The sequence below is a fragment of the Protopterus annectens genome, chromosome 6.part1 (assembly GCF_019279795.1).
Source record: "Protopterus annectens isolate FY-2018-M chromosome 6.part1, PAN1.0, whole genome shotgun sequence".
NCBI classification, from domain to species: Eukaryota; Metazoa; Chordata; order Ceratodontiformes; family Protopteridae; genus Protopterus; species Protopterus annectens.
In genome coordinates, this window is record NC_056738.1 from 250,153,397 (window position 1) to 250,175,498 (window position 22,102).

A 22,102-nucleotide genomic window follows, 5' to 3' on the forward strand; every position below is an offset into this window, starting at 1 on the left:
TTAAAAAAGTTTACGCTATTTGTTATCGTGGATTTATTTGCAGGTGCCTCTGCCTTGTTCTTGTATTAACAGAATGGTTGAGGCCATCGTTCCAAGAAGTTGAAGAATCCATTTTGCTTTGCTGAACTTGTAGATGAGGTTTTGTGCTCTTTCGGGAAGACTAACTGTCATATCCACTGTGTCTAGCTCTGCCTATAAAATTCTCAGATTGCGAGGGCAGTAATGCAGATTGTTCCCAAGTTATTCAGATCGCTAGTTGAGCACAAAGCTGGATGGTGGTGTCCCTGTTTTGGAGAAGTAGATGCCTGGTGGGGCGGTCAGGAGCCAGTCGCCTAAACACGGAAACACCTGGAATCCCTGACGTCTCAGGTGAGCTGTCACTACTGCTATGCATTTGGTGAACAACCTGGGGCTGTGGTGAGACCAAAGGGCAGAGCACGAACTGATAATGACTGGCTCCCAGCCAGAAGTGCAGATGCCTCCTTGACATCTTGTCTATTTTTATATGTTAGTAAGCGTCTTGGAGATGCAGAGAGCACATCCAATAGTCTTTCCCTAACAACGGGAGTATCAACTGCAGTGTGACCATCCGAAACTTGTCCCTTTTCACGGATTTGTTTAATCTGCTGAGGTCCAATATTGGCCTCCAGTCTCCGGTTCGTTTTGGGACTAAAAAGAACCTGGAGTAAGTTCCGGATCCTGTCTGGTCTGCTGGAACGGACTGGATGACTCTTTTTAAGAGCAACGTGTTTATCTCCACAGATGCCTGATCCCTGTGATTGGGTGGAACATCTGGGATCTTCCTGGGAAGAAATGGTGGAAGGGAAAATGGTATGGTATAGCCTTTGGTAACAACTCTTTGTACCCACTTGTCTTAGGTTATATTTAGCCAGGCTTCTGAATACAAAAAGATGTGACCCCCGACTGGCCCCAGAGAAACACAGTCAGGCCCCACATCAGGAGCGCTGATAAGGCCGCCCTCGAAAGGTACCACGGCCTTGCTGGTATTGCAGACCGCTCCTAACTCTAGGGCATCTACCATTTCCTCCTCCTCTGCCTCTGAAGGAGGATTCACTCTGTATGTCCGGAAAGGCCCTCTGGGACTTTTTGAACCACATCTTACCTCCCCTTTGACCTTTGGGGTATGGTCGAGAGGGGACGGTAAAATGGACTCCCACGGCAGAGAGAGTCTTTCCTTCCTGTTCACACCAAGTGAGTGTCTCTTTCACCATGGAACCGAACAAGGAGGAACCATCAAATGGGGCGTTGGTGAAGGTGGACTTAAAAGGCTCCGCAAAGTTACACAAGCGCATCCAGGAGTGGCGCCTAAGGGCAACTCTTGAACTCGCCGCCTACTCGCCCATCAGCCGCATGAGAGATAAACTGCATGGAGGAGTTAATCCAATTTAGGGTGGACAACTGAGCAGAGATCCTAGCAGGGACTCCCTCAGGACAAGCACCCTGTATGGAATCTCCTAACTCCTTGAGGAGATCCCTCTGCAACCTCGTGAAATGGGTAAGATAGTTCAGAGATCGAAGTGTAAAAGCCGCTGAACTAAATACATGCTTCCCAAATCTGTCCCTCTGTCGAGACTCCTTGTTTGGCGGATGAACAGAGGAAGAAGTCTCCGCCAACTTCTTCTTCGTGGCTGCCGTCACCACCATGGCATCTACGGGAATGCCCTTAGACAAGAATTCTTTTCCTGGAGGGGCAGACAGGAACTTATTTGGTCTTCTAGGGAATGGCTCCACGGCATCGAGTATCCCACACGCCCGACTCAACCAGATTCATTAGCTCGTCAAAAGGTGGAGACACCAAAGAGGCAGAGGGTTGAGACCCAAAAACCTTCAGGTACACCGACTCCTCATCAGAAGGGTTGACAGTGGGCCAGTCGCACCTCTGTTTAAGGATCTCTAGAATGTCCACAAAGGAGACATCATCAGAGGATGACTTAAGGGACCCCTCCGACTCATCGAGTTCAGTGTCCGGCGTCAGAGACTCATCCTGGAGTCAATATGCCTCCTCTTGCATACTCTCTTCTGAGGGGGCTCCTCGAAAGACCTTCTGGGAGGCCCCGGAAGAGTGGGGCCACCAGCCGGTGGCTCCTGAGGCTGTGGGCCTCTGCTGTCTCCGGAGAGAGTAGGTACTGAGACCAAAATGGGAGCCCTGGGGGGAACAGTGCTTGTACCACTGGCAAGGGCTGTTGATTGTGACAGCACACTCCTCATCACCTCAAAAGCAACCTCTCAGGCTCAAGACCGTCCCCGCTCCGAAGAGACAAAGGACGGTGCCGGAGCCCGAGCCATCGGCTCAGAGATAGATGCAGGGTCCGAGCTCACACTGGCGGAAGCACCGAGAGGAAGGCACGAACCGATGAAGATCGATTCAAGCCTCCCTCTCTGCACCGCCAGAAGAGCTTCGGTCCCTGGACATGACGGACGGAGCCGAGCGTGTTGGAGCCGAACTTGGCTCCAATGCAACAGCAAGGATAGCCGGAACCAAGTGTTCTTTCATTGGTAACAAGCACTCTGGCTCCAAAAAACCAACATGGCTTGGAGGAGGAATCATGGATGAGGACAAGACTGGTTCGAGTGGCTCTGGAGCTGATTGGGTCGGAGCCAACAAAAATTTAGGCAGGCCAGACAACTTCGGGAGTCTCAGTACTACCCTCTCCACATCTTCTTCCGAAAGACTCCTGGAAGATCTAGAAGATAAAGTTGGGGATCTCGACCTAGCAGGCACTGGAGATTTGACCATCAAGGAGACCAGTAGGGACTCTACAGACAGGCTCCCGAGAAGCAGAGTCAACTATTTCCAGGGGTTCAGCAGTCGGCACCGAAACACCTGTGACCGATTCTGAAACAACGGTGCTCTCCTTCGGCTCTGAAGACTGAGAAGTCGAATAGGCAGATTTTGTTAATTTGGCAGGCGGCTCCGAAACACCAGCCGGTGCCGGGGGAGGCCTTTTTGAACCTTTTGATTTTGAGTCAGATCTTGACTTTGAAGACTTAGATGAAGAAGCCAAAGAACCAGATAAAGCTTCCTTGAAGGTTGGCTTCAGAAGACCCCTGAGTATCAGTTTGTTTTTTCTCTCCTGCAACACTCTAGGAGAGAAAGCATGACAGACAAACATGACTCTTGCAAATGGATGGCTCCCAAACAGTAGACACAGCTACTGTGGCCATCCGTCAAAGACATTTTCTGGGAGCACTTCATACATTTTTTAAACCCAGGGGGTTTGTGCTCCTTGCTATCCTTAGACATTGCAACACACAAGCAACCAGAGGAAAAAAGAGAAAGAGAATGACTAAGGACTAGGTCCTCTAACTAAAATGGGCCTAGCCCTGCAGAAGAATTACACGAGGACAAGGTCCTCTAAGTTAAACGGGCCTAGCCTGGTGTACGAAAAAAAACTAGGTCTTTCACTAAACAACAGACAGATATTCAGTCACACAGGAAGTATCTTCAAATAAAAATACAATGGAATAGAAACACAAGGACTAGGTCCTCTAGGTTAAATGGGCCTAGCCCTGTGAAGAACCAGGTCTTCTAATTTAAACAGACCAAGTATACCACAACACACACACGCTCAAAAGGTAGGAGAAAAATTTGCAACTGTAAAGTGATTAAGACTTTAGCGTGTCCTCGCTAAAGACCACCAGTCAACAATAACTGATTGACAGGAAAGTAATCAATAGGAGCCACTATTGATTAAGAATGGCAAAACCGCCAAAACTATCTAGACAATAAATCGCAACTGCGCTTAACTACTGATACAGAGGAGACTGCTACTACTGGTCACACAAGACCACAAGGCAATTAAAGTAATGTGTATACTTTCCAGTAAATAACAGGAAAATGGCGAATCCGCCAAAACTAACGATTTAGGCAAAAAGCGCAACTGCGCCTACCTACTGATACACAGGATACTACTACTACCATCACACAAGACCACAAGACAATTAAGATAAAGCCCTATACATGTATATTTTCAGTAAATATGCAAAAAAACACTAGTTAATGAAAAATGCAAAAACTTAGCCAGAGCCAAGAGAAGCACATCCAAACTCGTTGACGCGGCAAACGAGATCTGGGGATTGCACTGGTGCACCATGAGATACCTGCTTAGCCACGAGCCAACCAGAAGTCTTCGAGCTTGAAAATCGGCCGAATCGGAGCCAAGAATCGGCTCCGAACCCATATGCAAATATGAAGGTGAGACTGGACTACCTAACATTTATGTTTTCTGATCAATTCTTGTTTCTTTTTATCATATTAAGGTCTGGGCTTCACTGGGTAAATTGATCACTTAACACATAGCTTGCTAGCTGCAGTGGATTTTGAAATGACTCCAGCAAAAAGTCAGTTTGGGGTCCTATCTGTCCCTGCTCTACTAAATGGATAATGGAATGGGCTACTTAATCTAGTAATTTGTCCACCAACCTAGACAGCAGTAACTTTGTCTTGTGTGTACCTTATAAGCTGAAATGTCCCTGTAGAATATGTAGAGGATTCTCTGCAGCAGTCTTTCACAGTATTATATCTGGAGCTGCCTTCTGTGACATAACTATTTACTGCAATATTATGACTGCAGATACCAAAGAAGGCAATTATGTAGCAAAGTCGTGTAAGAAATGAAAATTATTCAGTTACAATAACACTAGATCAGTATTGTTTTTTCATCCTTTGAACCCATGGGTTCCTCAGATCAAATCAGATGCAGGCTTTTCAAAATCTTCATCTCTGAAGTTCCGCCACTTTTCCCATAATATCCTGCAAGCCTGATTCTCCTTAGATCAAGTTTGTCCTCTATACTAGGAAATACTATGACAAAGTGGGATAAAGCAACCCATTAAGAAGGGAAAATATGAAAAAAATCAGATCAGTGGGTCCAAACCAGTCACTGAGTTGGCTCATGAGGTCTTTTCCATGAGCTAAAAACTGCAATGACAATTTGGAAGGAGGAACGGAGGGAGGGATGACTGAAATGGAAGGAAGAAGACAACACAGATCTAGAGTTATGGTAAGTATGTAACTTTCGCATCCGATATTGTCTTTTCTGTTCAACTCAACCTGTGGGACAGAGTCCCCAACCAGTCAAAATGGTGGTACTAAGAATGAACATTCGGTAAACAGAGGAGACAAAAGCAGATCTAGGCCCTGACTGAATGCCTAGTTTGTAATGAGAGACAAAGATATGTCTGTTAGGCCAAGTTGCTTTTGCAAAAAATCTCATCCAAATAAGCAAAGTTAAAAGAAAGCTGTTGAGGTGACTGTCCTGGTGGACTGAACAGTATGTATGCAGAAAAGGGAAAGGAGGGGATAGACCTTTATTAGGAGTAAATAAAAGAAATGCAGTCAGACAGCCAACTGGACAGGGTCACCTTAGAGACTGATTTTTCCAGTTTAGACTTAGAAAAAGGAGACACAAACAAATGTTCCAACTTTCTGAAATGCTCAGTTCTAAGTTGAACCAGAGTTGACAATGAACATCTACACAATGAAGCAAATATCCCCCCATGTTATAGAAACTGGGAAAGAAAACAGGAAACAGAATATACTGATTCAAATTACATTTTGAGGCCACCTTGGGAAGACTGGACAGATTAGGGAGAAAGAATATCTGGTCCTTGTGAAAAAACAAATAAGAAGGTACACAAGATAGTGCTAAAAGCTGTGATACTCTTTTGGCTGAAGTGATACCCACCAAAAAGTATATTTTCCAAGACATAAACTTTAAATCCAAGGCAGCAGAGAGTTCAGAAGAAGCTGAAGTAAGTCAAGACTTTCTGACCTTGTGTATGTGAAAATTAGAAATGGCTGCCAACTGAACTTTGACAGTTGAGAAGCTAGAATTAGTATAAAACAGTTCAGCTTACGAAATCCAGGACAACATGTAAAGATGCCATAAAAGGTTCTAGGCCTTTAGAAGTAGCCTATAATGAAAACCTTTCCCACTTGCTATTAGTAGATGGTTTCTAGGAAGATGAAAGAATGTGTACAACTCTCTCAAAAATCATGGGCTCTAGCTATCATTAGAATTGGTGGAACCAGGTGGTTAGCTTGTGGGATTTCAGATTCAGGTCAGGTGGACCGATGGGTGAGATATCAAGTCTAGTACCCAGGGTGGGTGTTTAGATGAGGCCACAGTAAGAGGAATTGTACTTGTCTTGGCCAAAAGGGAGCAATGAGAATCACCATCTCTTAGCAACAAGTAGCTTTCTGTATGAATTTGTTGATCAAAGAAATTGGGGAAAAGCATACAGAAGCCCAGTGCGCCAGACATGCAGAAGAGAGACCCTTGGTGATTGTCCCTGTGGAGGAACCATGGCAAAGTAACTGCAGCATTTGGTGTGGAAGAGAGTGGCAAAATGGTTGCAGCAAGGCTGGCCCTAGTGGCTGAAGATCTGAGCCACTACTGAAGGATTTAGGGACCACTCATGAGGCATCAGGATGCTTCTTCTGAGACTGCCAGAATGTTGGACCTCCCATGCATGTGCATGGCTATCAGAAACCCATTGCCAAAGCCTCACAGACTCTCGACACAGGTGGTAGGAATGGGTTCCCCCTTGTTTGCTGAGGTACCAAACCATGGATATGTTGTCCTTTTGTAAGGCGATCACACACCCTTGGACAGAGTGCCCTGGAAGGCCTGCAAAGTGAAGAGATCACTCTCATCTCCAAGCTGTTGATGTGAAGATAGATCCTTGAGGGAGACCAGGCACTTTGGACTTCCTTTTCTTTGACATGCCCCCAATCCTACCCAAGGAAGGAAGCCTATGTGGTAACCATGGCTGTGGGTTGTGGCAGAAAAAAAGGATGACCTATTGCAACTTTACTGGATGTCAGCCACCAGGAAATGTGACACTGACAGATTTCCATTATATTCACACAAACATAAACAGCAGCAAAACTTCAAACCACATCAAAAAGGAACACTAGCTGGAACACCACTGACAGGACATGTAATTCCTTTATTACGTTCTGGTATTTCAGCTTCTCGTCTTCTGGTGGAACAATTTAATCTTCCAAATATGTCCCTTTACATACAATTCTTTCCATCAATTATTCAATTAATTTCAAATAATTATACAATTAAATAATTAAATACCTAACTACAAAACCACTCAAAGGTTCAAACAGACTGATGGAATACTTTTAAAGTCACAATCATTACATCCATATTATGCATTTTTTATAATCCATGACAAATATGCAAACATAAAGAATACTACATTTTCATAAATATTTTAAATATATCTAATATTCAATGCTTTTATAATATGAAAATAGTAAACTGTGATCTGCATATAATTAATATCTGTTTATTTTGTCAGCATTCTATATATTCCTCATATAACAAAGTCTAAACTGAAAATATACTTCAATGCACATATGACATTTAATGAGGTTTTACTCTTAGTGAAATATCTTGTAACAAATTACTTGTAAGAACAAACTGCACTATCATTTCTACCAACCATACAAATGAACACACTTGTAATTTAACTATTAGTATAATTTTTTCTCATTTTCTCCATGTTCTTCTATACAAAAAAGTATAACAAATCTACAAATGCAAAATACAAAGACATACATTCCTGAGATACTCATCCATGCAATGCAACAGGGATGCCCCCGTTGCACTAAATAACTATACAAGGAATATGAATACAAAATGCATTCTCCAAATGTGTCCATTGATATAATGTGACTAATTTACCTATTACACTTTCAAATTTCTCTCAATTCAACATTATATGTATTGATGTCTTTAACAATAATATGCCCTTATGTGCATTCCTGATACAACCTAAATTTTTATACTTTTACTAAAGTACTCTAAATGTTCAAATTATTTTCCAAATTCATTCTGAGGATATAAAATATGAAAATGAATGATCATTCGATTCTCTAGTATGTTTAACTGTTTTTTGAAATCCCCCTCACTGAAAATCGGACGTGCTAAAATACTGAAAAATAAGCTCTTATCTAACCCTTGATGTTTAGACAAGAAGTGCATGGCAACTGGACTCTCAGGTTTTTGCCTTCTTACATCACCCAAGTGTTCCATGATTCGTACTTTGGCCTTCTTGGTAGTTTGACCAATATACCAGGAAATAAGATCACAGTCACAACCTATAATGTAAATAACTCCACAGCTGTCACAGTTGTAATATTCACTGGCCCTGTATAATTTACCAATAATCTTTTTACCATCCAGATTTTTTACTCGATTACATACTAAGCATTTTCCACAGCAGTGGGTTCCAACCATTTTACCTATTTTATCTGAATATTTTAATTTTAAACCTTTTTTATTCAACAATTCTTTTAAATTGTTGTACCTGCCATAGGAAAACACTATATGCTTAGGAAATAAAGAGTCAATTGAAATATCCTCACTTACAATTTCCCATGCTTGCCTGACAATTTTCTCCAAAATAGGGGAAAAGTCAGAGTATCTTGTGACAAAAAATAATTTCTCCTCCACCCTTCCATCCTCTCTATCGTTTCTGATTATTCTTCCATGATGGTTGGGACCAACCCTCCCTCTGACTTCACCAATGTCCATGACTTTGTTTTTTGCTTTTTGTAATATACGGTCATCATATCCTCTGTTCTTTAATCTGACATGCACCTCATCCAAGTTAATTTCTTTTAATTCAACTTCAGAGGTATTCATAAAAATTCTTTTAAATTCACCATATGGTAATGAATCAATCAGATGGGGGGGGGGTGCATACTAGTAGCATGTAAGAAATTGTTGACTGCTGTGGGTTTCCTATACTGTTGTGCTGTACCCATTAGTCAGTGTTTATGTAAAACATGACATCCAAAAATGAAATGCTTTCCCTACCAATTTCCCAAGTAAACCTCAACCCGTGTGAGTTATTGTTTAAGGTTCCCATAAATTCTACAAATTCTGCTTGGTCACTTTTACAAATGAATAATAGATCATCTATGTATCTCTTGTAGTATGCTATGTTTCTCACATAATACTCCTCTAATATCATGAACTGATTTTCAAAATCATCCACATAAACTATGGCATACGATGGGGCAAAGGCTGCCCCATCCCCATTCCCCTTGTTTGCAAGAAAACTTCTTTATTCCATGTGAAATAATTGTGTGTAAGACTGAAATCAAGTAAGGTCAACAAAAATGTAGAATGTGGCGCCTCCCCCAGTTTTTTAGCCATTGCCTCCATACCCCAACTTCCCAATGTTAGAATACAAAGCAGTAACGTCCACTGTTGCCCCAAAATAATTATCTTTCCATTCCAAATTGAACAATTCCTGGCAAATCTGTTGAGTATTCTTAACATGAGAGGGTATGGTTGTTAAATATTTCTTGAAATGAAAGTCCAAGAAAATATTAAAATTTTCAAGAAAGTACCCTATTCCTGAAATAATTGGGTCTCCCTGGGGGTTTAAACATACTCTTGTGAACTTTAGGGATATGGATGCCTGGGTGTCTTGACAATTAATTTTTTAACATCTTTATGTTTCAAAAAAAACAAACCTTTCTCCACGTTCCAAAATTTCCTCTAACTCTATTACAAACCTATGTAAAGGATTATATTGCAGTTTAACATAATATCCTTCTTCAGGTAGTATATTTGAAACCATTTCATCATATTGTGCAATACTCATGACTACCCAGTTACCTCCCTTTTCAGCCATTTTTATACTATCCCTTTCAAACTGGATCCAAGTTCCTACAAGGTCAACCATTTTTCCTTCTTTAAATTGTAAGATTCAAAATTCTTTACAAACTGGCCATAACTATCTTTCACTTTTTTACACAATAAATTTTCATAAACATTAATAGCTTGACTACTCTTGGGGGGCATGAAAAGTACAGTTGTGTACACCTACCATAAATGTAGATGTTCGAGTGTCTTCACTGTTGCAGTCATGACTGTAGGGTTCTCCCCTGCCGGCAGGCAGCCCTCGGTCGGCCAGAATCCCAAAGTCTGGGTCCGGCGTTGGCTGTTCAATCATGCTCCCTGACGTCAGAGCGTCAGGAGTACAAAGCAGACAGCCGACGCCATCTTCTCCAGTTTTTCTTGCCCCAGATGTCAGGAGTCCTAAAATGAAAAAGGTCCCATAACCTATGCAAATACACCTCAGAAGAATGGTGAAGAAAGGAAATACACAAAAATAAAAATAAGAGGGGACAGGAGGGAGGGAAACCCAGACTGCAACAGTGAAGACACTCAAACATCTACATTTATGGTAGGTGTACACAACTGTACTATGTTCATCGTGTTTCACTGTTGCAGTCATGACTGTAGGGTAGAATCCCAAAGCTGAAAGAAAGGGAGGTGGTCATAATGAAGGGGCGGCTAAAAGGCCCTGCAAGCCTGCCCTAGACTTAGAGTATAGAGGTAGATTGTAGTGCTTAGAAAAAGTATGCACTGAACTCCAAGTTGCAGCTTCCAAAATGTCTTTGGTAGGAACTCCTCTGAGGAAGGCTGCAGAAGTGGCAGCAGCTCTGGTGGAATGAGTTTGTATACTCCCTGGGATTTGCTTTCCATGGTGTGAATAACAAAATCTGATTCCATGAGCAATCCATTTAGAAATGGTCTGTTTTGAAATGGCTTTACCTTGGGAACTTGAAGCATAAGAAACAAACAATTGTTCTGATTTTCTGATGTCCTTGGTTCTGTCCAGGTAGAAAAGTAGCTGTCTGTGTACATCCAAGGAATGGAAGATCCTTTCCCCTTTATTTTGAGGAGTGGGGAAAAAGGCTGGCAAGTGGATAGTTTGATTTAAAGCCACTTTGGAAACCACCTTAGGCATGAAAGTAGGATTAGTCCTCAAAGATACTCTGTCTTGATGAAAAATAATATATGGTTCCACAGCCATAAGAGCTTGTAACTCTGAAACCCTCCTGGCAGAGGTTAGGGCTAACAGAATAGCTGTCTTCCAAGATAAAAACTTGATGTCAGAAGAAGCAGCAGGCTCAAAAGGAGGCAAGGTTAGTTTTTCCAAAACATAGTTGAGATCCCAAGCAGGAATGGGAGGAGATCTAGGAGGCCTTAAATTCTTAGCTCCCCTGAGAAACTGTCTCATGAAGGAATGGGAGGAGATCTAGGAGGCCTTAAATTCTTAGCTCCCCTGAGAAACTGTCTCATGAGCTGGTGGGAAAAGATAGGAGGGTCCGAATTATAATGAGCACAAATAGCAGAGGCATGTATCTTAATGGAAGAGAAAGAGAGACCCTTATGTAAGACGTCTGTCAAGTAAAGTAAGATTAAAGTAATGTTAGGAAGAAGAGGATCAGAATCCTGAGCCTGCATCCAGGAACAAAATCTTTTCCATTTTCCTGCATAAGATTTTCTAGTGCTAGGACGTCTGGCTTCTAAAATGACATCCATAACCTGCTTGGGTAGTAAAGAAGAAATCAAAGGTCCTGGATTAACCAGGCTGCCAGGCAGAGAGTTCTGACATGAGAGTGTAAAACCTGACCCTGATGTTGGGACAGAAGGTTCGGAGACTGAGGTAAAACCCAAGGGGGCTCCAGGCATAGGTTTTTCAGCGTTGGATAACAAAACCGCCGAGGCCAATTTGGAGCCAGCAAGATTATCATCTTGGGCTTGTCCTGTTTTATCTTCAATAAGACCCGTGGAAGAAGAGGAAGAGGTGTAAAGGCATATCCCGAGAGGTTCCTCCAACTAAATGACAGGGCATCCACTTTCCAAGCTTTTCTGTGGAAGGTCCTGGTGCAACAATTCTGTAGTTGATGATTGAGATGGGATGCAAAGAGGTCTATGTGAGGACATCACCAGACTGCTGTTATCATCCTGAATATTTTGGTGTCCAGCATCCATTTGTGTGGATCCGAAAGGTTTCTGCTCAGACTGTCTGCCAAGAAGTTTTGTTTCCCTGGTAGGAACTGTGCTTGAAGATCCAGATTGTAAGCTAGAGCTGTGTCCCATAGATCCATGGTTAGTCTGCAAAGGGGGTAGGAATGAGACCCCCCTTGCTTGTTTATGTACCACAGAACTGTGGTGTTGTCTGTCCATATTAGTAGTTGTCCTGGGTGTAAAAGATTCCTGAAGGCCAATAGAGCTTTCTGAATGGCTAACATTTCCTTTAAATTGATATGCAGGTGCTTCTGATCCTTTGTCCAAAGGCCCTGCAGACAGTTGCCCTGAAAATGGGCTCCCCAAGCATAATCCGAGGCGTCCGTGGTTAGAATCTGAGTAGCAGGAGGCAGACGGAAGGGTTTCCATTTGTTTAGGGCACATGCCCTGGACCACCAAAGAAATTCCTTTTGAAGGCAAGGAAGGACGGAGATCAGTATGTCTAAACTATGGCAATGCTGAGACCATACACTTTTTAGGTACCACTGTATTTTCCTCATGTGTAGTCTTGCATATGGTACGAGAAGGATGCAGGAGGCCATGTAACCCAAAGCCTGCAGGAATTTCCTTGCAGATAGTTGAGTTAAAGTTGCCAAGGTTTTGAAAGTTGAAGCCAGCTAATTGTTTTTCGGATGTCAGAAATGCCATCTAGGTTGTAGTGTTTAAAAGAGCACCCAGAAAAGTTATGTGTTGTGATGGTGTCAAATTTGACTTTTTTATGTTTACAGAGAATCCCAGAAACTTGAGGAGGTTTTGTACAAATTCCAGATGCTGGAGTAAAACATCCTTGCTGTCTGCCTGAATTAGACAATCGTCCAGATAAGGGTAAATTTGAATTCCCTTGAGTCTGCAGTAAGCTACTACTGGAGCCAGGTATTTGGTGAAGACCCTGGGCGCAATAGACAATCCAAAGGGCAGCGCAGAGAATTGAAAGTGCCTCGATCCGGCTTTGAACCTGAGGTATTTTCTGCGATCCTGCCTGATGGGAATGTGTAAATATGCCTCCTTCAAATCCAAAGTTACCATCCATGAATCCTTGGACAGCATTGGAAGTAGCTGCTGTAGAGTAAGCATCTTGAATTTTGGAATCTCTAGAAAGGTGTTCAAGACCGACAGATCCAGTATGGGTCTCCATGAGTTTTGCTTCCTTGGGACTAGAAAGAGCCTTGAGTAAAAACCTTTTCCCATCTCTGAAAGTGGAACCAGTTCTATGGCATTCATAGCCAAAAGAGCTTCCACCTGGTTTAAGGCCTCCATCCATTGATGCTTTGGAAGGTCTGGCCATCCGCTTGGCCTTGGCAAGGTATGAAAATGGAATTTGTAACCTCTTAAAATCACATCCAAAACCCACTTGTCTTGGGTTATTTGAGTCCAATTTTGATAAAAAAGAGAGAGTTTTCCTCCGAGCGGGGCTTCCAGGCAAGAAGTTCCTGTAGCCCAACAGAGGGAGTCATCGAGTTTGTTTCCTTTGAGTTTGTGACCTGTCCTCTCCTCCCCTAGGGGTGGAAGCAGTCCACTGTCTTGGTCTATAAGAGGCTTGAGTTTGAGGCCTTCCTCTGGAGCATCTATATCTACCCCTCTGAGGTCTGTCTGAAGAGGGAAATGACCAATTTTTTGAAGGCCAATTCCTGCTAAATCTAGGTGGCTGTACCTGTAAGAAATCTTTAACAGTTTGCATGGATTTCGCCTTATCCTCCATCATTTTAATCACCTCTTCAGCTTTTGATCCGAACGAAACATTATGCTGAACAGGAGCATCCAATAATTTAGCCTTAACTTGTTCAGGCAAATTTTGTTCCTTTAGCCATGCAGGCCTTCTAATGACTGTGCCAGAGGCCGCAGCCCTACAAGAAGCCTCTAAGGCATCAAATCCATAGTGTAAACCATGCTTCCCAACTTGTTCAGTGGCATGCAATTAGTCATGTAATTCCTTATCATCTGCACAGGCAGAAATAGAAGAAAGCTTTTGTTTTAAAACAGACAAGAGAAATTGCTGGTATTTCAGCATATGAAACTGACAGTTTAGAGCCCTAATAGACAAAGTAGCAGAAGTGTACACCTTTTTGCCCCATCTTTCCAAGGATCGATAATCCTTTTCAGTAGGAATGGGATTTTTGGCAGAAGCGGCCTTAACTCCCTTAGGACTCTGAGAAATGGTTTCAGGATCAGCAGAAGGGTTCTTGTATAAAAATTGGTGGGAATCAGGAACCCTGTGATATCTATCAGGCTTAACAGGAGCAGGAGGAAAGGAGTCAGGGGTTAAGTTAGCCTCCGAAAAGGCATCATCCACAATATCCAAAACAGGAGGAATAGCCAGTGGTCTATGTTGGGGAAGAAGAAGAAAATCCCTTAGTCTTTTCTTAGATTCCGAATACTCCTGTCCTTCCCAATGGAAATGTTCCCTCATTTCATGCAAAGTTTCCCCAAAAGAGAAATCCTCAGGGGGAGAAGCTGAAGGAATGGATTCTTCAGCATCAGAATCTTCATAAGGAGGGAAAGAATATTCCTGGTCAGAAGAAGATACAGAGGAAACAGAGGCCTGATCAGAAGAATCATAATAAACATCCTGCCTTGACCTTTTGTCTGGAGGGGGATGTGAACCCCTAATCATAGTAAGTAAATCCTCCGCCATCTTGAGTAACTATTTCTGTGACTTGGGAGCCGGTTCAGAAGAGGCCTGAGTTGCAGTCTTTGATTTAGAAGGAGTCTTTGCCTTTGCCTTTGGCTTTGTCTTTATTAGGAGCTTAGGCCTGAAAACCCCTTCGGAAGCCGGTACCTGCACAGCGGCTCCGGACCCATCCGAAGCAGCATTGTCCGAAGGTCCTGCAATAGAAATATTTAAAGGCCTGGTTGGCTCCTCATGACAGTCCGTTTCAGCCATCGGTTCTGAAATGGCCGACGACAGGGGCTGCAAAAGCGCCTCACTGACGACGGCCAAACCTGAAGCTGGCTCCGCTTGTGCACTATCATCAGATTTGGACCTCAGAGGCCTGTCTTTATCCTTGCGACGTTTGTGAACTCCGGTAGTCGGAACCGTATCCGACGACATTTTGTAGTTAAAGCGCCTACCGAAGTAATGAAAAGCAAAATCGTACCTTCGCTTAATTGTACGTTGATTAAATCTAGCACAAAACCGACAACTAGCTACGTCGTGGTCAGGGCTTAAGCAAGGAATACAGTAAGAATGAAAATCCTTATGAGGTATTTGCTTCCCACATGAAATGCAATTATTAACTTTTTCTGACATCGGAGTGGAGCAAGAAAAAGGTTTCCCCAACGGGGTACTTAGCTTTGAATGGAGAAGAAAATCTTCGGACTGAAGTTTATTAGGTAAAATCGTCAGGAGTCAGCCGACCGGCACTTGCGAACTGCTATCACCGCACGGCAAGAAAGACTGGAGAAGATGGCGTCGGCTGTCTGCTTTGTACTCCTGGTGCTCTGACATCAGGGAGCATGGTTGAACAGCCAACGCCGGACCCAGACTTTGGGATTCTGGCCGACCGAGGGCTGCCTGCCGGCAGGGGAGAACCCTACAGTCATGACTGCAACAGTGAAACACGATGAACATCTACTATCTAAATTCAATTTAGGCATTTCCAAACATCCATATCCGTGAAAAAAGGCTCAGATGAAATGTTACTTTGTGAATTATCATTTAAATTCCCTTCACCCAAATCTACACCTGCTTCAAACACTTCATTGCCATAGATGCTTAAATTCAGTAAGTCATCTTGATCAGAAGATTCACTATCACCCCCCCCACCCCATCTACAAGAGACATATCTGATCTAATTTGAAAAAAACACTTTAAGGTTTAACTTACGGCAACATTTTTTAACATCAATAATCATATCTGCCAAAGATGGAATTCTGGTAGGTACAAATTTTGCAACTCTAAGCAACACTTTCTTGGCAACATCAGTAATGTTAACATCAGTAAGATTAATAATTTTCAAAACATTCGCTTCATGATCTAAAACTTCTGTAAACATTCCATCATTCAAATGTACATTTTGAGCAATATTGAAACTTTCAGTACTCTCTGTGCTATAAGAAACACGAAAATCATTTACATGTCTGTCATTCACATTTACATTTGAATCACGCAATCCCTTTCCCATACATATCACGTGTTTCATGCACCCATTCTGATATTTTAGGGATTAAATCAGTACCATTTTGTTCATCAAGTGTATTGCTAACTTGTTTAAACAAACTGCAAGAAGTGCAGAAACCATGAAAGTCATTTACGAATGTATTACTTACACATTCATTTGAATTTAACAGTCTCACTTCTTTCTGTTTCTTTCATTGCCTTTTCCCTTTGCCGTATTTACTTTGGGTTGTTGTTGAGTTTGCCAAGGCCCTTCCGATATGTTTTTTGAATTCAAGGATTCTTGTGAATTAACCTCCTCGAAGGAAACACTCTTTCTTCCTAAAAACTGTTCACCTGACGATGCAGAAGAATCACGGACCCCAGACACAGACCTTCTTCTCTTCCGATAAGCTTCTGTTCCTTTTTGATGTGGTTTGAAGATTTCCATTATATAAATGAGAAAATGCATACAGGGTGTTGTCAATGACCACTGGAGATACAAAATCCACTCCAGAACCCTCATGAAAAATCTGGCCTTGGGAACTTAGGGAATGGCCGCAGCCATCAGCCCAAAGAGACACAGCAAAGGAGAAGCAGCTGGGCTTCGAGCAGCTAGTACTGGACCTGCATGAAAATGAATTGAGCTCAACTGTGAAACAGGCTGTCTGGCAATCTGACTGGTGTTGCCCAGATGATATCAAATGAATTCTAAAATTTTAACATGTTCTACATTTGATTTCTCAAGATTGACAGTGATCCCTAAGAACAGGCACCAATGCACCATGAAGTCCTTTGCTGGTGATATTGAAGTCATTGTGAGAAGCCAGTCATCCAAGTATGAAAATACCCAAAATTCATGCAGGCACAGCCAGGCTCCCACAACTGCCATGCATTTGGTGAATACCTGAGGAGCTGCAGCAAGACAAAAGGGAAGGACTCAAAATTAAAAATGACTGGCTCCCAGCCTGAAGCACAGCAGTCTTCTGGATTGCCGTGTTACATTGATGTGATAGCAGGCTTCCTTAAGACCCAGTGAGCATATCTGGTCTATCTGATGTGGAGGTTCAGCGTACTTAGGCTGAAGATAGGCTTGAGGTCCTTGTTTTTCTCTGGCATTCTTTAGCATTAAACATAATCAGTAGACCAGATCCTCTCTTGTTTGGTGGGGCCTTCTGGATGACTTTTTGTAGCAGCTTGAAAACCTCAGTTGCTGCCCTTTGCTGATGGGGTAGCATTTTAGTCTTGAATTAGAGGTGGTGTACAAAAAAGGAAATGGAGTAACCTTTGGAAACCACTCAACATACATGCATTTGAAGTAATGGCTTCCCAAACTTCTGGGTGCAGAGATATGCATTCCCCTGACTGCCACCAAAGTATGGCAGTTGGGCAAGCATTGAGGAAAACTTTAAAGGCTTACCAGAGAAGGGACATCTGAAGCCTTGATTCTGAAAACCACCCCTGCCACTTAGGTAGTGTCCACTGAAGTCCCTTCTCCTCTGCCTCGGGGGCCTCAGGCACATGGAGGGTCCAGACAGAACTGATGAGATATGCAGAAGAACATTTCTTGCTACTACACTGATTCCTGGAGAATGTTCTCTAGGGGTAGAAAATGAACTCCCATGGAAGAAGAGTTTTCCCATCCTGCTCACTCCTGGTCAAAGTCTCCTTAACCTTGGGTCCAAACAAGGAAGTCCTGTCAAAGGGGGGTACTAAGAAAGGACACCTTAAAGCACACTGCAAAACTGCAAAAGTGCATCCAGGTGTGCACACAAGCAGCTATGTCAAGAACCATCTGCTGTATTGGAAATTAGCCACATAGAAACATTAGAAATGGAAGGCACAGTGGATAACTGAGCCAACGCTGGTTTATGGGCCTCCAGAAACTATAAAGAAAGATACCTCAGTAACAAGGTCATATTGGAGTCTCATCAAATGAGCCATATAATTCAGCACACAGAGGGCAATCATGGCTGAAGTGTGGGCACTTACCCAATCAGTCCAAAGCCTGAGACTCCCTTTTCAAGGGATGGGCTGATGCACTCTTTTCCAAGATGTATTTTTTTTGTGGCTGCAGCAACAATATCGTCTACCTCAGAAACCTTTCTCCAACTGGCCCTAGCTTGGGGAAGGTGCCCAACCATACCTGGTTTACATGGGATTGTTTCCACTGTGTCCAGTTCCCTTCAAGCCCTCTGGGACACCAAATATTTGAGGGCATCCAGAGGGTGTACTACACATAATGTGGATGGGCCTGTACTGCAGGCCTTGAGAAATACAGAATTCTCCACGGAAATGGCTTCAGTGATGCATCTCCCACAGTGTCACATCAATTCCAATAGGTCACCAAAGGAGGCATCTTCACAGGGGACCTTTGGAACCTCTCCCTTTCAATGAAGACAGAATCCTCAGTAAGACACTCCTCAGGGAAGGCCAGATGTTTCCTTTTACACAGGCTTTTTTGCATGTCTCCTAAGGAGGGGACTCAGGGGGACACAGGTGTAGCCTGACCCACGGACCACTTGAGAGAGCACAGATGCCGCATGGATTTGGTACCAGAGACATATATCCTGTCTCAGAGTGAGACAATATCCTCTCAGCAACATCAAACACGGACACCCAAGCCGGCTAGGTGGAGACAAAATCTTTTCGATCCTCTGATCTCAGGGAAACTCCCAACCCCGCCACCAATGGGGTCAGATTCAGTGAAGACACTGGTGCCAAGCTACCAACAGCTGACAAGCCCAGAGGGAGAGATGGATCACATATTTCCAAATATGAGCACTTGGGTCTGACCTCTCGATGCTAGTGTGCCTCAAAGACCAACATCAGAGTTGGGGCCATCAAAGCAGAAATCATTGTTGAAGGCAACCATGCTGTCGGCACCCATGATGGATCCAACCAGATGCAGGCCAGATCCAAAACTCAACAGAGCCGAAGAGTGGGCCCTTTTTTTCCTCCCACTCTTCCTTATTACCAGCCTGGGTCTCATTCCCCCTCCAAGCCGGGTCAACCAGCTTCTCCATCTTCCCAGACTTCGGGGTTTGGCATGTCTAAGCTTCCGTCAAAGACAGGTCCTACTTTTGGCCTACCCTGCTACTCCCTCCTCCCCTTTGTGGCAGTGTGGTACAGTCATGGGGGGAGGGGCATAGGATCTGCAGTGTATCACCCTGCCTTAAGTGGTAGCTCAGCCAAGCTCCACTGCCATCTCTTGTCTACACCTCCTCTAGCAATGTCCCTAGCCTCCACCAGAGATCACTGTCTGGAGATGCTCATGTGTTACCCACCCACCCCTGAGGTTGGGCATGCCTGTCCTTCCCTGTCACTCTGTCAGTTGCCCCAGAAGCTACAGTGAACCTGGGTCACAGTCAGAGCTTTATCCCTTTAAGCCACCAAAGTGGCAAAGAGAGGACTTTAGGAGGAAAAGAAACTGTTGGAACCGATTGAACAAGGTCTTGGGGTGGTCAGAATTGATTGTATGGAAACCTTAACCCTTGGAGCCATGGGACAGAGGATCACCCCCACTTCCTTCTGGGTTTTCAAGAATGATCTCAGAACTTGGTCCAAATTGACAACCTTGACACTCCTAAAAGACTTAGACAAAGCCATCAACAATGCCTTCTCAGGTCCGGATGCATGAAAGGATATCTTCTAAACTCAAAGGGGGGAGGTCTTGGACCTGAAGAGGAAAGAGCTCCAGTGATATTTTGACAGGTATAATGGGTTACTGGGAGAAATTCTTGCTGGAAACTGGAACAGCTGCAAGTCAACGGCTTGGGATATCCTGGCCCAGAAAAACTGGTGGATCCAAAGACAGGGTCCTGGTCGGATCCATAACTGAAGGAGAATGGTGCCAGGGAGGCAACGACTCTGAAAGTAAATACTGATCCAGTGCTACAGGCCTTTGGGTCTTCAGGAATTCTGCCCTGTGCATTTCCGATTCCCTTTCCTTCAGTTTCAATCTTTTTTTCTTTCTCTTTACTTTGTCCTTTTGTTTCTCTTCTGGTTGTTGTCCACTGTCCTTTCACTCCCTTTCTTTTTATGAAGCTTCTTGCTAGGAGAGGGGGAAGGAGAAGACACTAAAGGTGATGCGGAAGCAGACAACAAACCCTTTAGAACCAACTTGGCCCTTATGTCTGCTAGTGCCATAGTAACAAATGCCAGACAGGCATTACGTTCTTTAAGATGAACAACACCTAAACACATTACATACTGACACTGACTTGTCATTAATGTAGCAATGCATAACCAGTTAATGAGTATAGAAATAACAAAACACCAACAAACATTGTAAAAACACACACTAGAAAAGCCACAAAAGCTATAACACCCCATAAGACACGCTCAGAGGTTCTACCACACTAAATCGAAAACTACTAGTATACACAAATTAAATCTGCACTAACAACACCAAGGGGCAATGTAGAGAAAAGCAGGAAATACCATACTAAAATGTTCTAAAAATTCTACTAACTATTGTCTACATTAACTCTATCTAAGTAGGAAGAGGAGGAATCAAATACTCCATGATAATTGTGCCAAGAAAGGATCTAAATAATCAAAAATATTACACAGATGTCAACACATAGCTGGAGCTGCAGAGACACGTCTGGCACTTGAAAGTGGCAAACAAGATCTGAGAAGAATTAGGCTTTCAGGGTATTATGGGAGAAGAGGTGGAGCTTCAAAGCCAAAAGTTTGGAAAAGCCAGCATTGGATCCATATGACTTAAGGACCTATAGTTGAGACAGACAGAACAGGCAGTATCATTTCTCACTTTAGCAGTATTTACATTATTTAATTTATGCCTTTGCAATATAAGTGCCCATTCTCTATCCCGTGGCTACTGATATCATTGTGGAATTTATTTATATGGTCGTCTTGGTTGGTACTTCTAGATGGATTAATGCATTAGATTCTATGTAGCATGTCTACAGCCTAGCTGCATCTGGCTGATGCCATAAATGGACTATGACTGTGGCATTATGGGATTATGACAAACCTATATGGATTGCGGATATACCAAACACCATGACACAGACAAGGCTATGACATCAATTACGACACTTGTACAGCTTGGTTGTGTCTGTATTTCATGGTAAACTACATCTGGTGTAGTCTGTATGCGATGTGTATTCTATGATTAGTAAGCACGCACACAGGCAGTACATGGTACAATGCACTGACGTAATTACAAAGTACGAGAGACAGCTACTTTCTCCATAGATGCCTGTGGTGGAGACCCTGGTAGAAAATGACAGACATATACATGGTGAATTTATTTTCTAGCATTTCATACTAGATGCTATTTGTTTTAAGCAAATATCCTTTCTTATTTATGGGGTCACTGTCTCTGAAAATTTTATAAGCTGCAGCTCTTGGGGGATATGACTAGAGGTTCAGACAGTCAAAGTGTCTGACAGAGGGATGTAGCAATTGCTGCCCAGAGAAAACTGGCTAGTAAATCTCATGTTATAACACATTATGCTTGAAACACAGAACTGAAGTCACATACATACTTTAATAAGTTTTTACATGGCTCAGTTATTCATAATACAGATAACCAAGCTTCAAAGTTAGCACAAAACACTGTCTGTCTAATACACATACCACTATCGTATATAGTGAAAGGTACTTTTAATACAGAAAGACACATGTTCAGTTAGTTCAATATGGTTTGGAAAGCTGTACACACAGTTATAACAAACAATATTCTGAATATGTCAAGGTGGTTAGACAATATAAATGGGGCGCAACAAACATGATTAGGGAATCTAACAAATCAGCCAGTCACTACATTTACCTCTCTATGAAACTATAACATATCACTTTTGCTGCAATACGAGGGTTACGTTATGTTTACCCAGGGTTTAGACAGATGGTCTTCGTGTTTTCCCCTTCATTCAGAAACTTCTTGCCCAACACAGCTCATGTGTCTGCAGAACTGTACTTTGATCTCCTTACCTGTAGTGGACTCAGTGTTAAGTCAGGTTGACAGTACATGTTTCCAGTGTAATTGGATTAGCCTGATGAATACTTGTTTTTTTTTTTAAATTTACTACTGTATAAATTAACATCATGGATAAAATACTGGTCCTCCAGCCTAAAGGCCAGTCAGTTTATTCCGTCACAC

At 42.9% G+C, this 22,102-nt stretch overlaps 1 protein-coding gene across 3 annotated transcripts in view; it reads right to left on the bottom strand.

The window, feature by feature from the left end:
• Window positions 1-22,102, bottom strand: part of LOC122805489 (phosphomethylethanolamine N-methyltransferase-like) — a 465,550-nt gene that overhangs the window by 214,259 nt on the left and 229,189 nt on the right. The gene's annotated exons all lie outside the window — the stretch shown is intronic.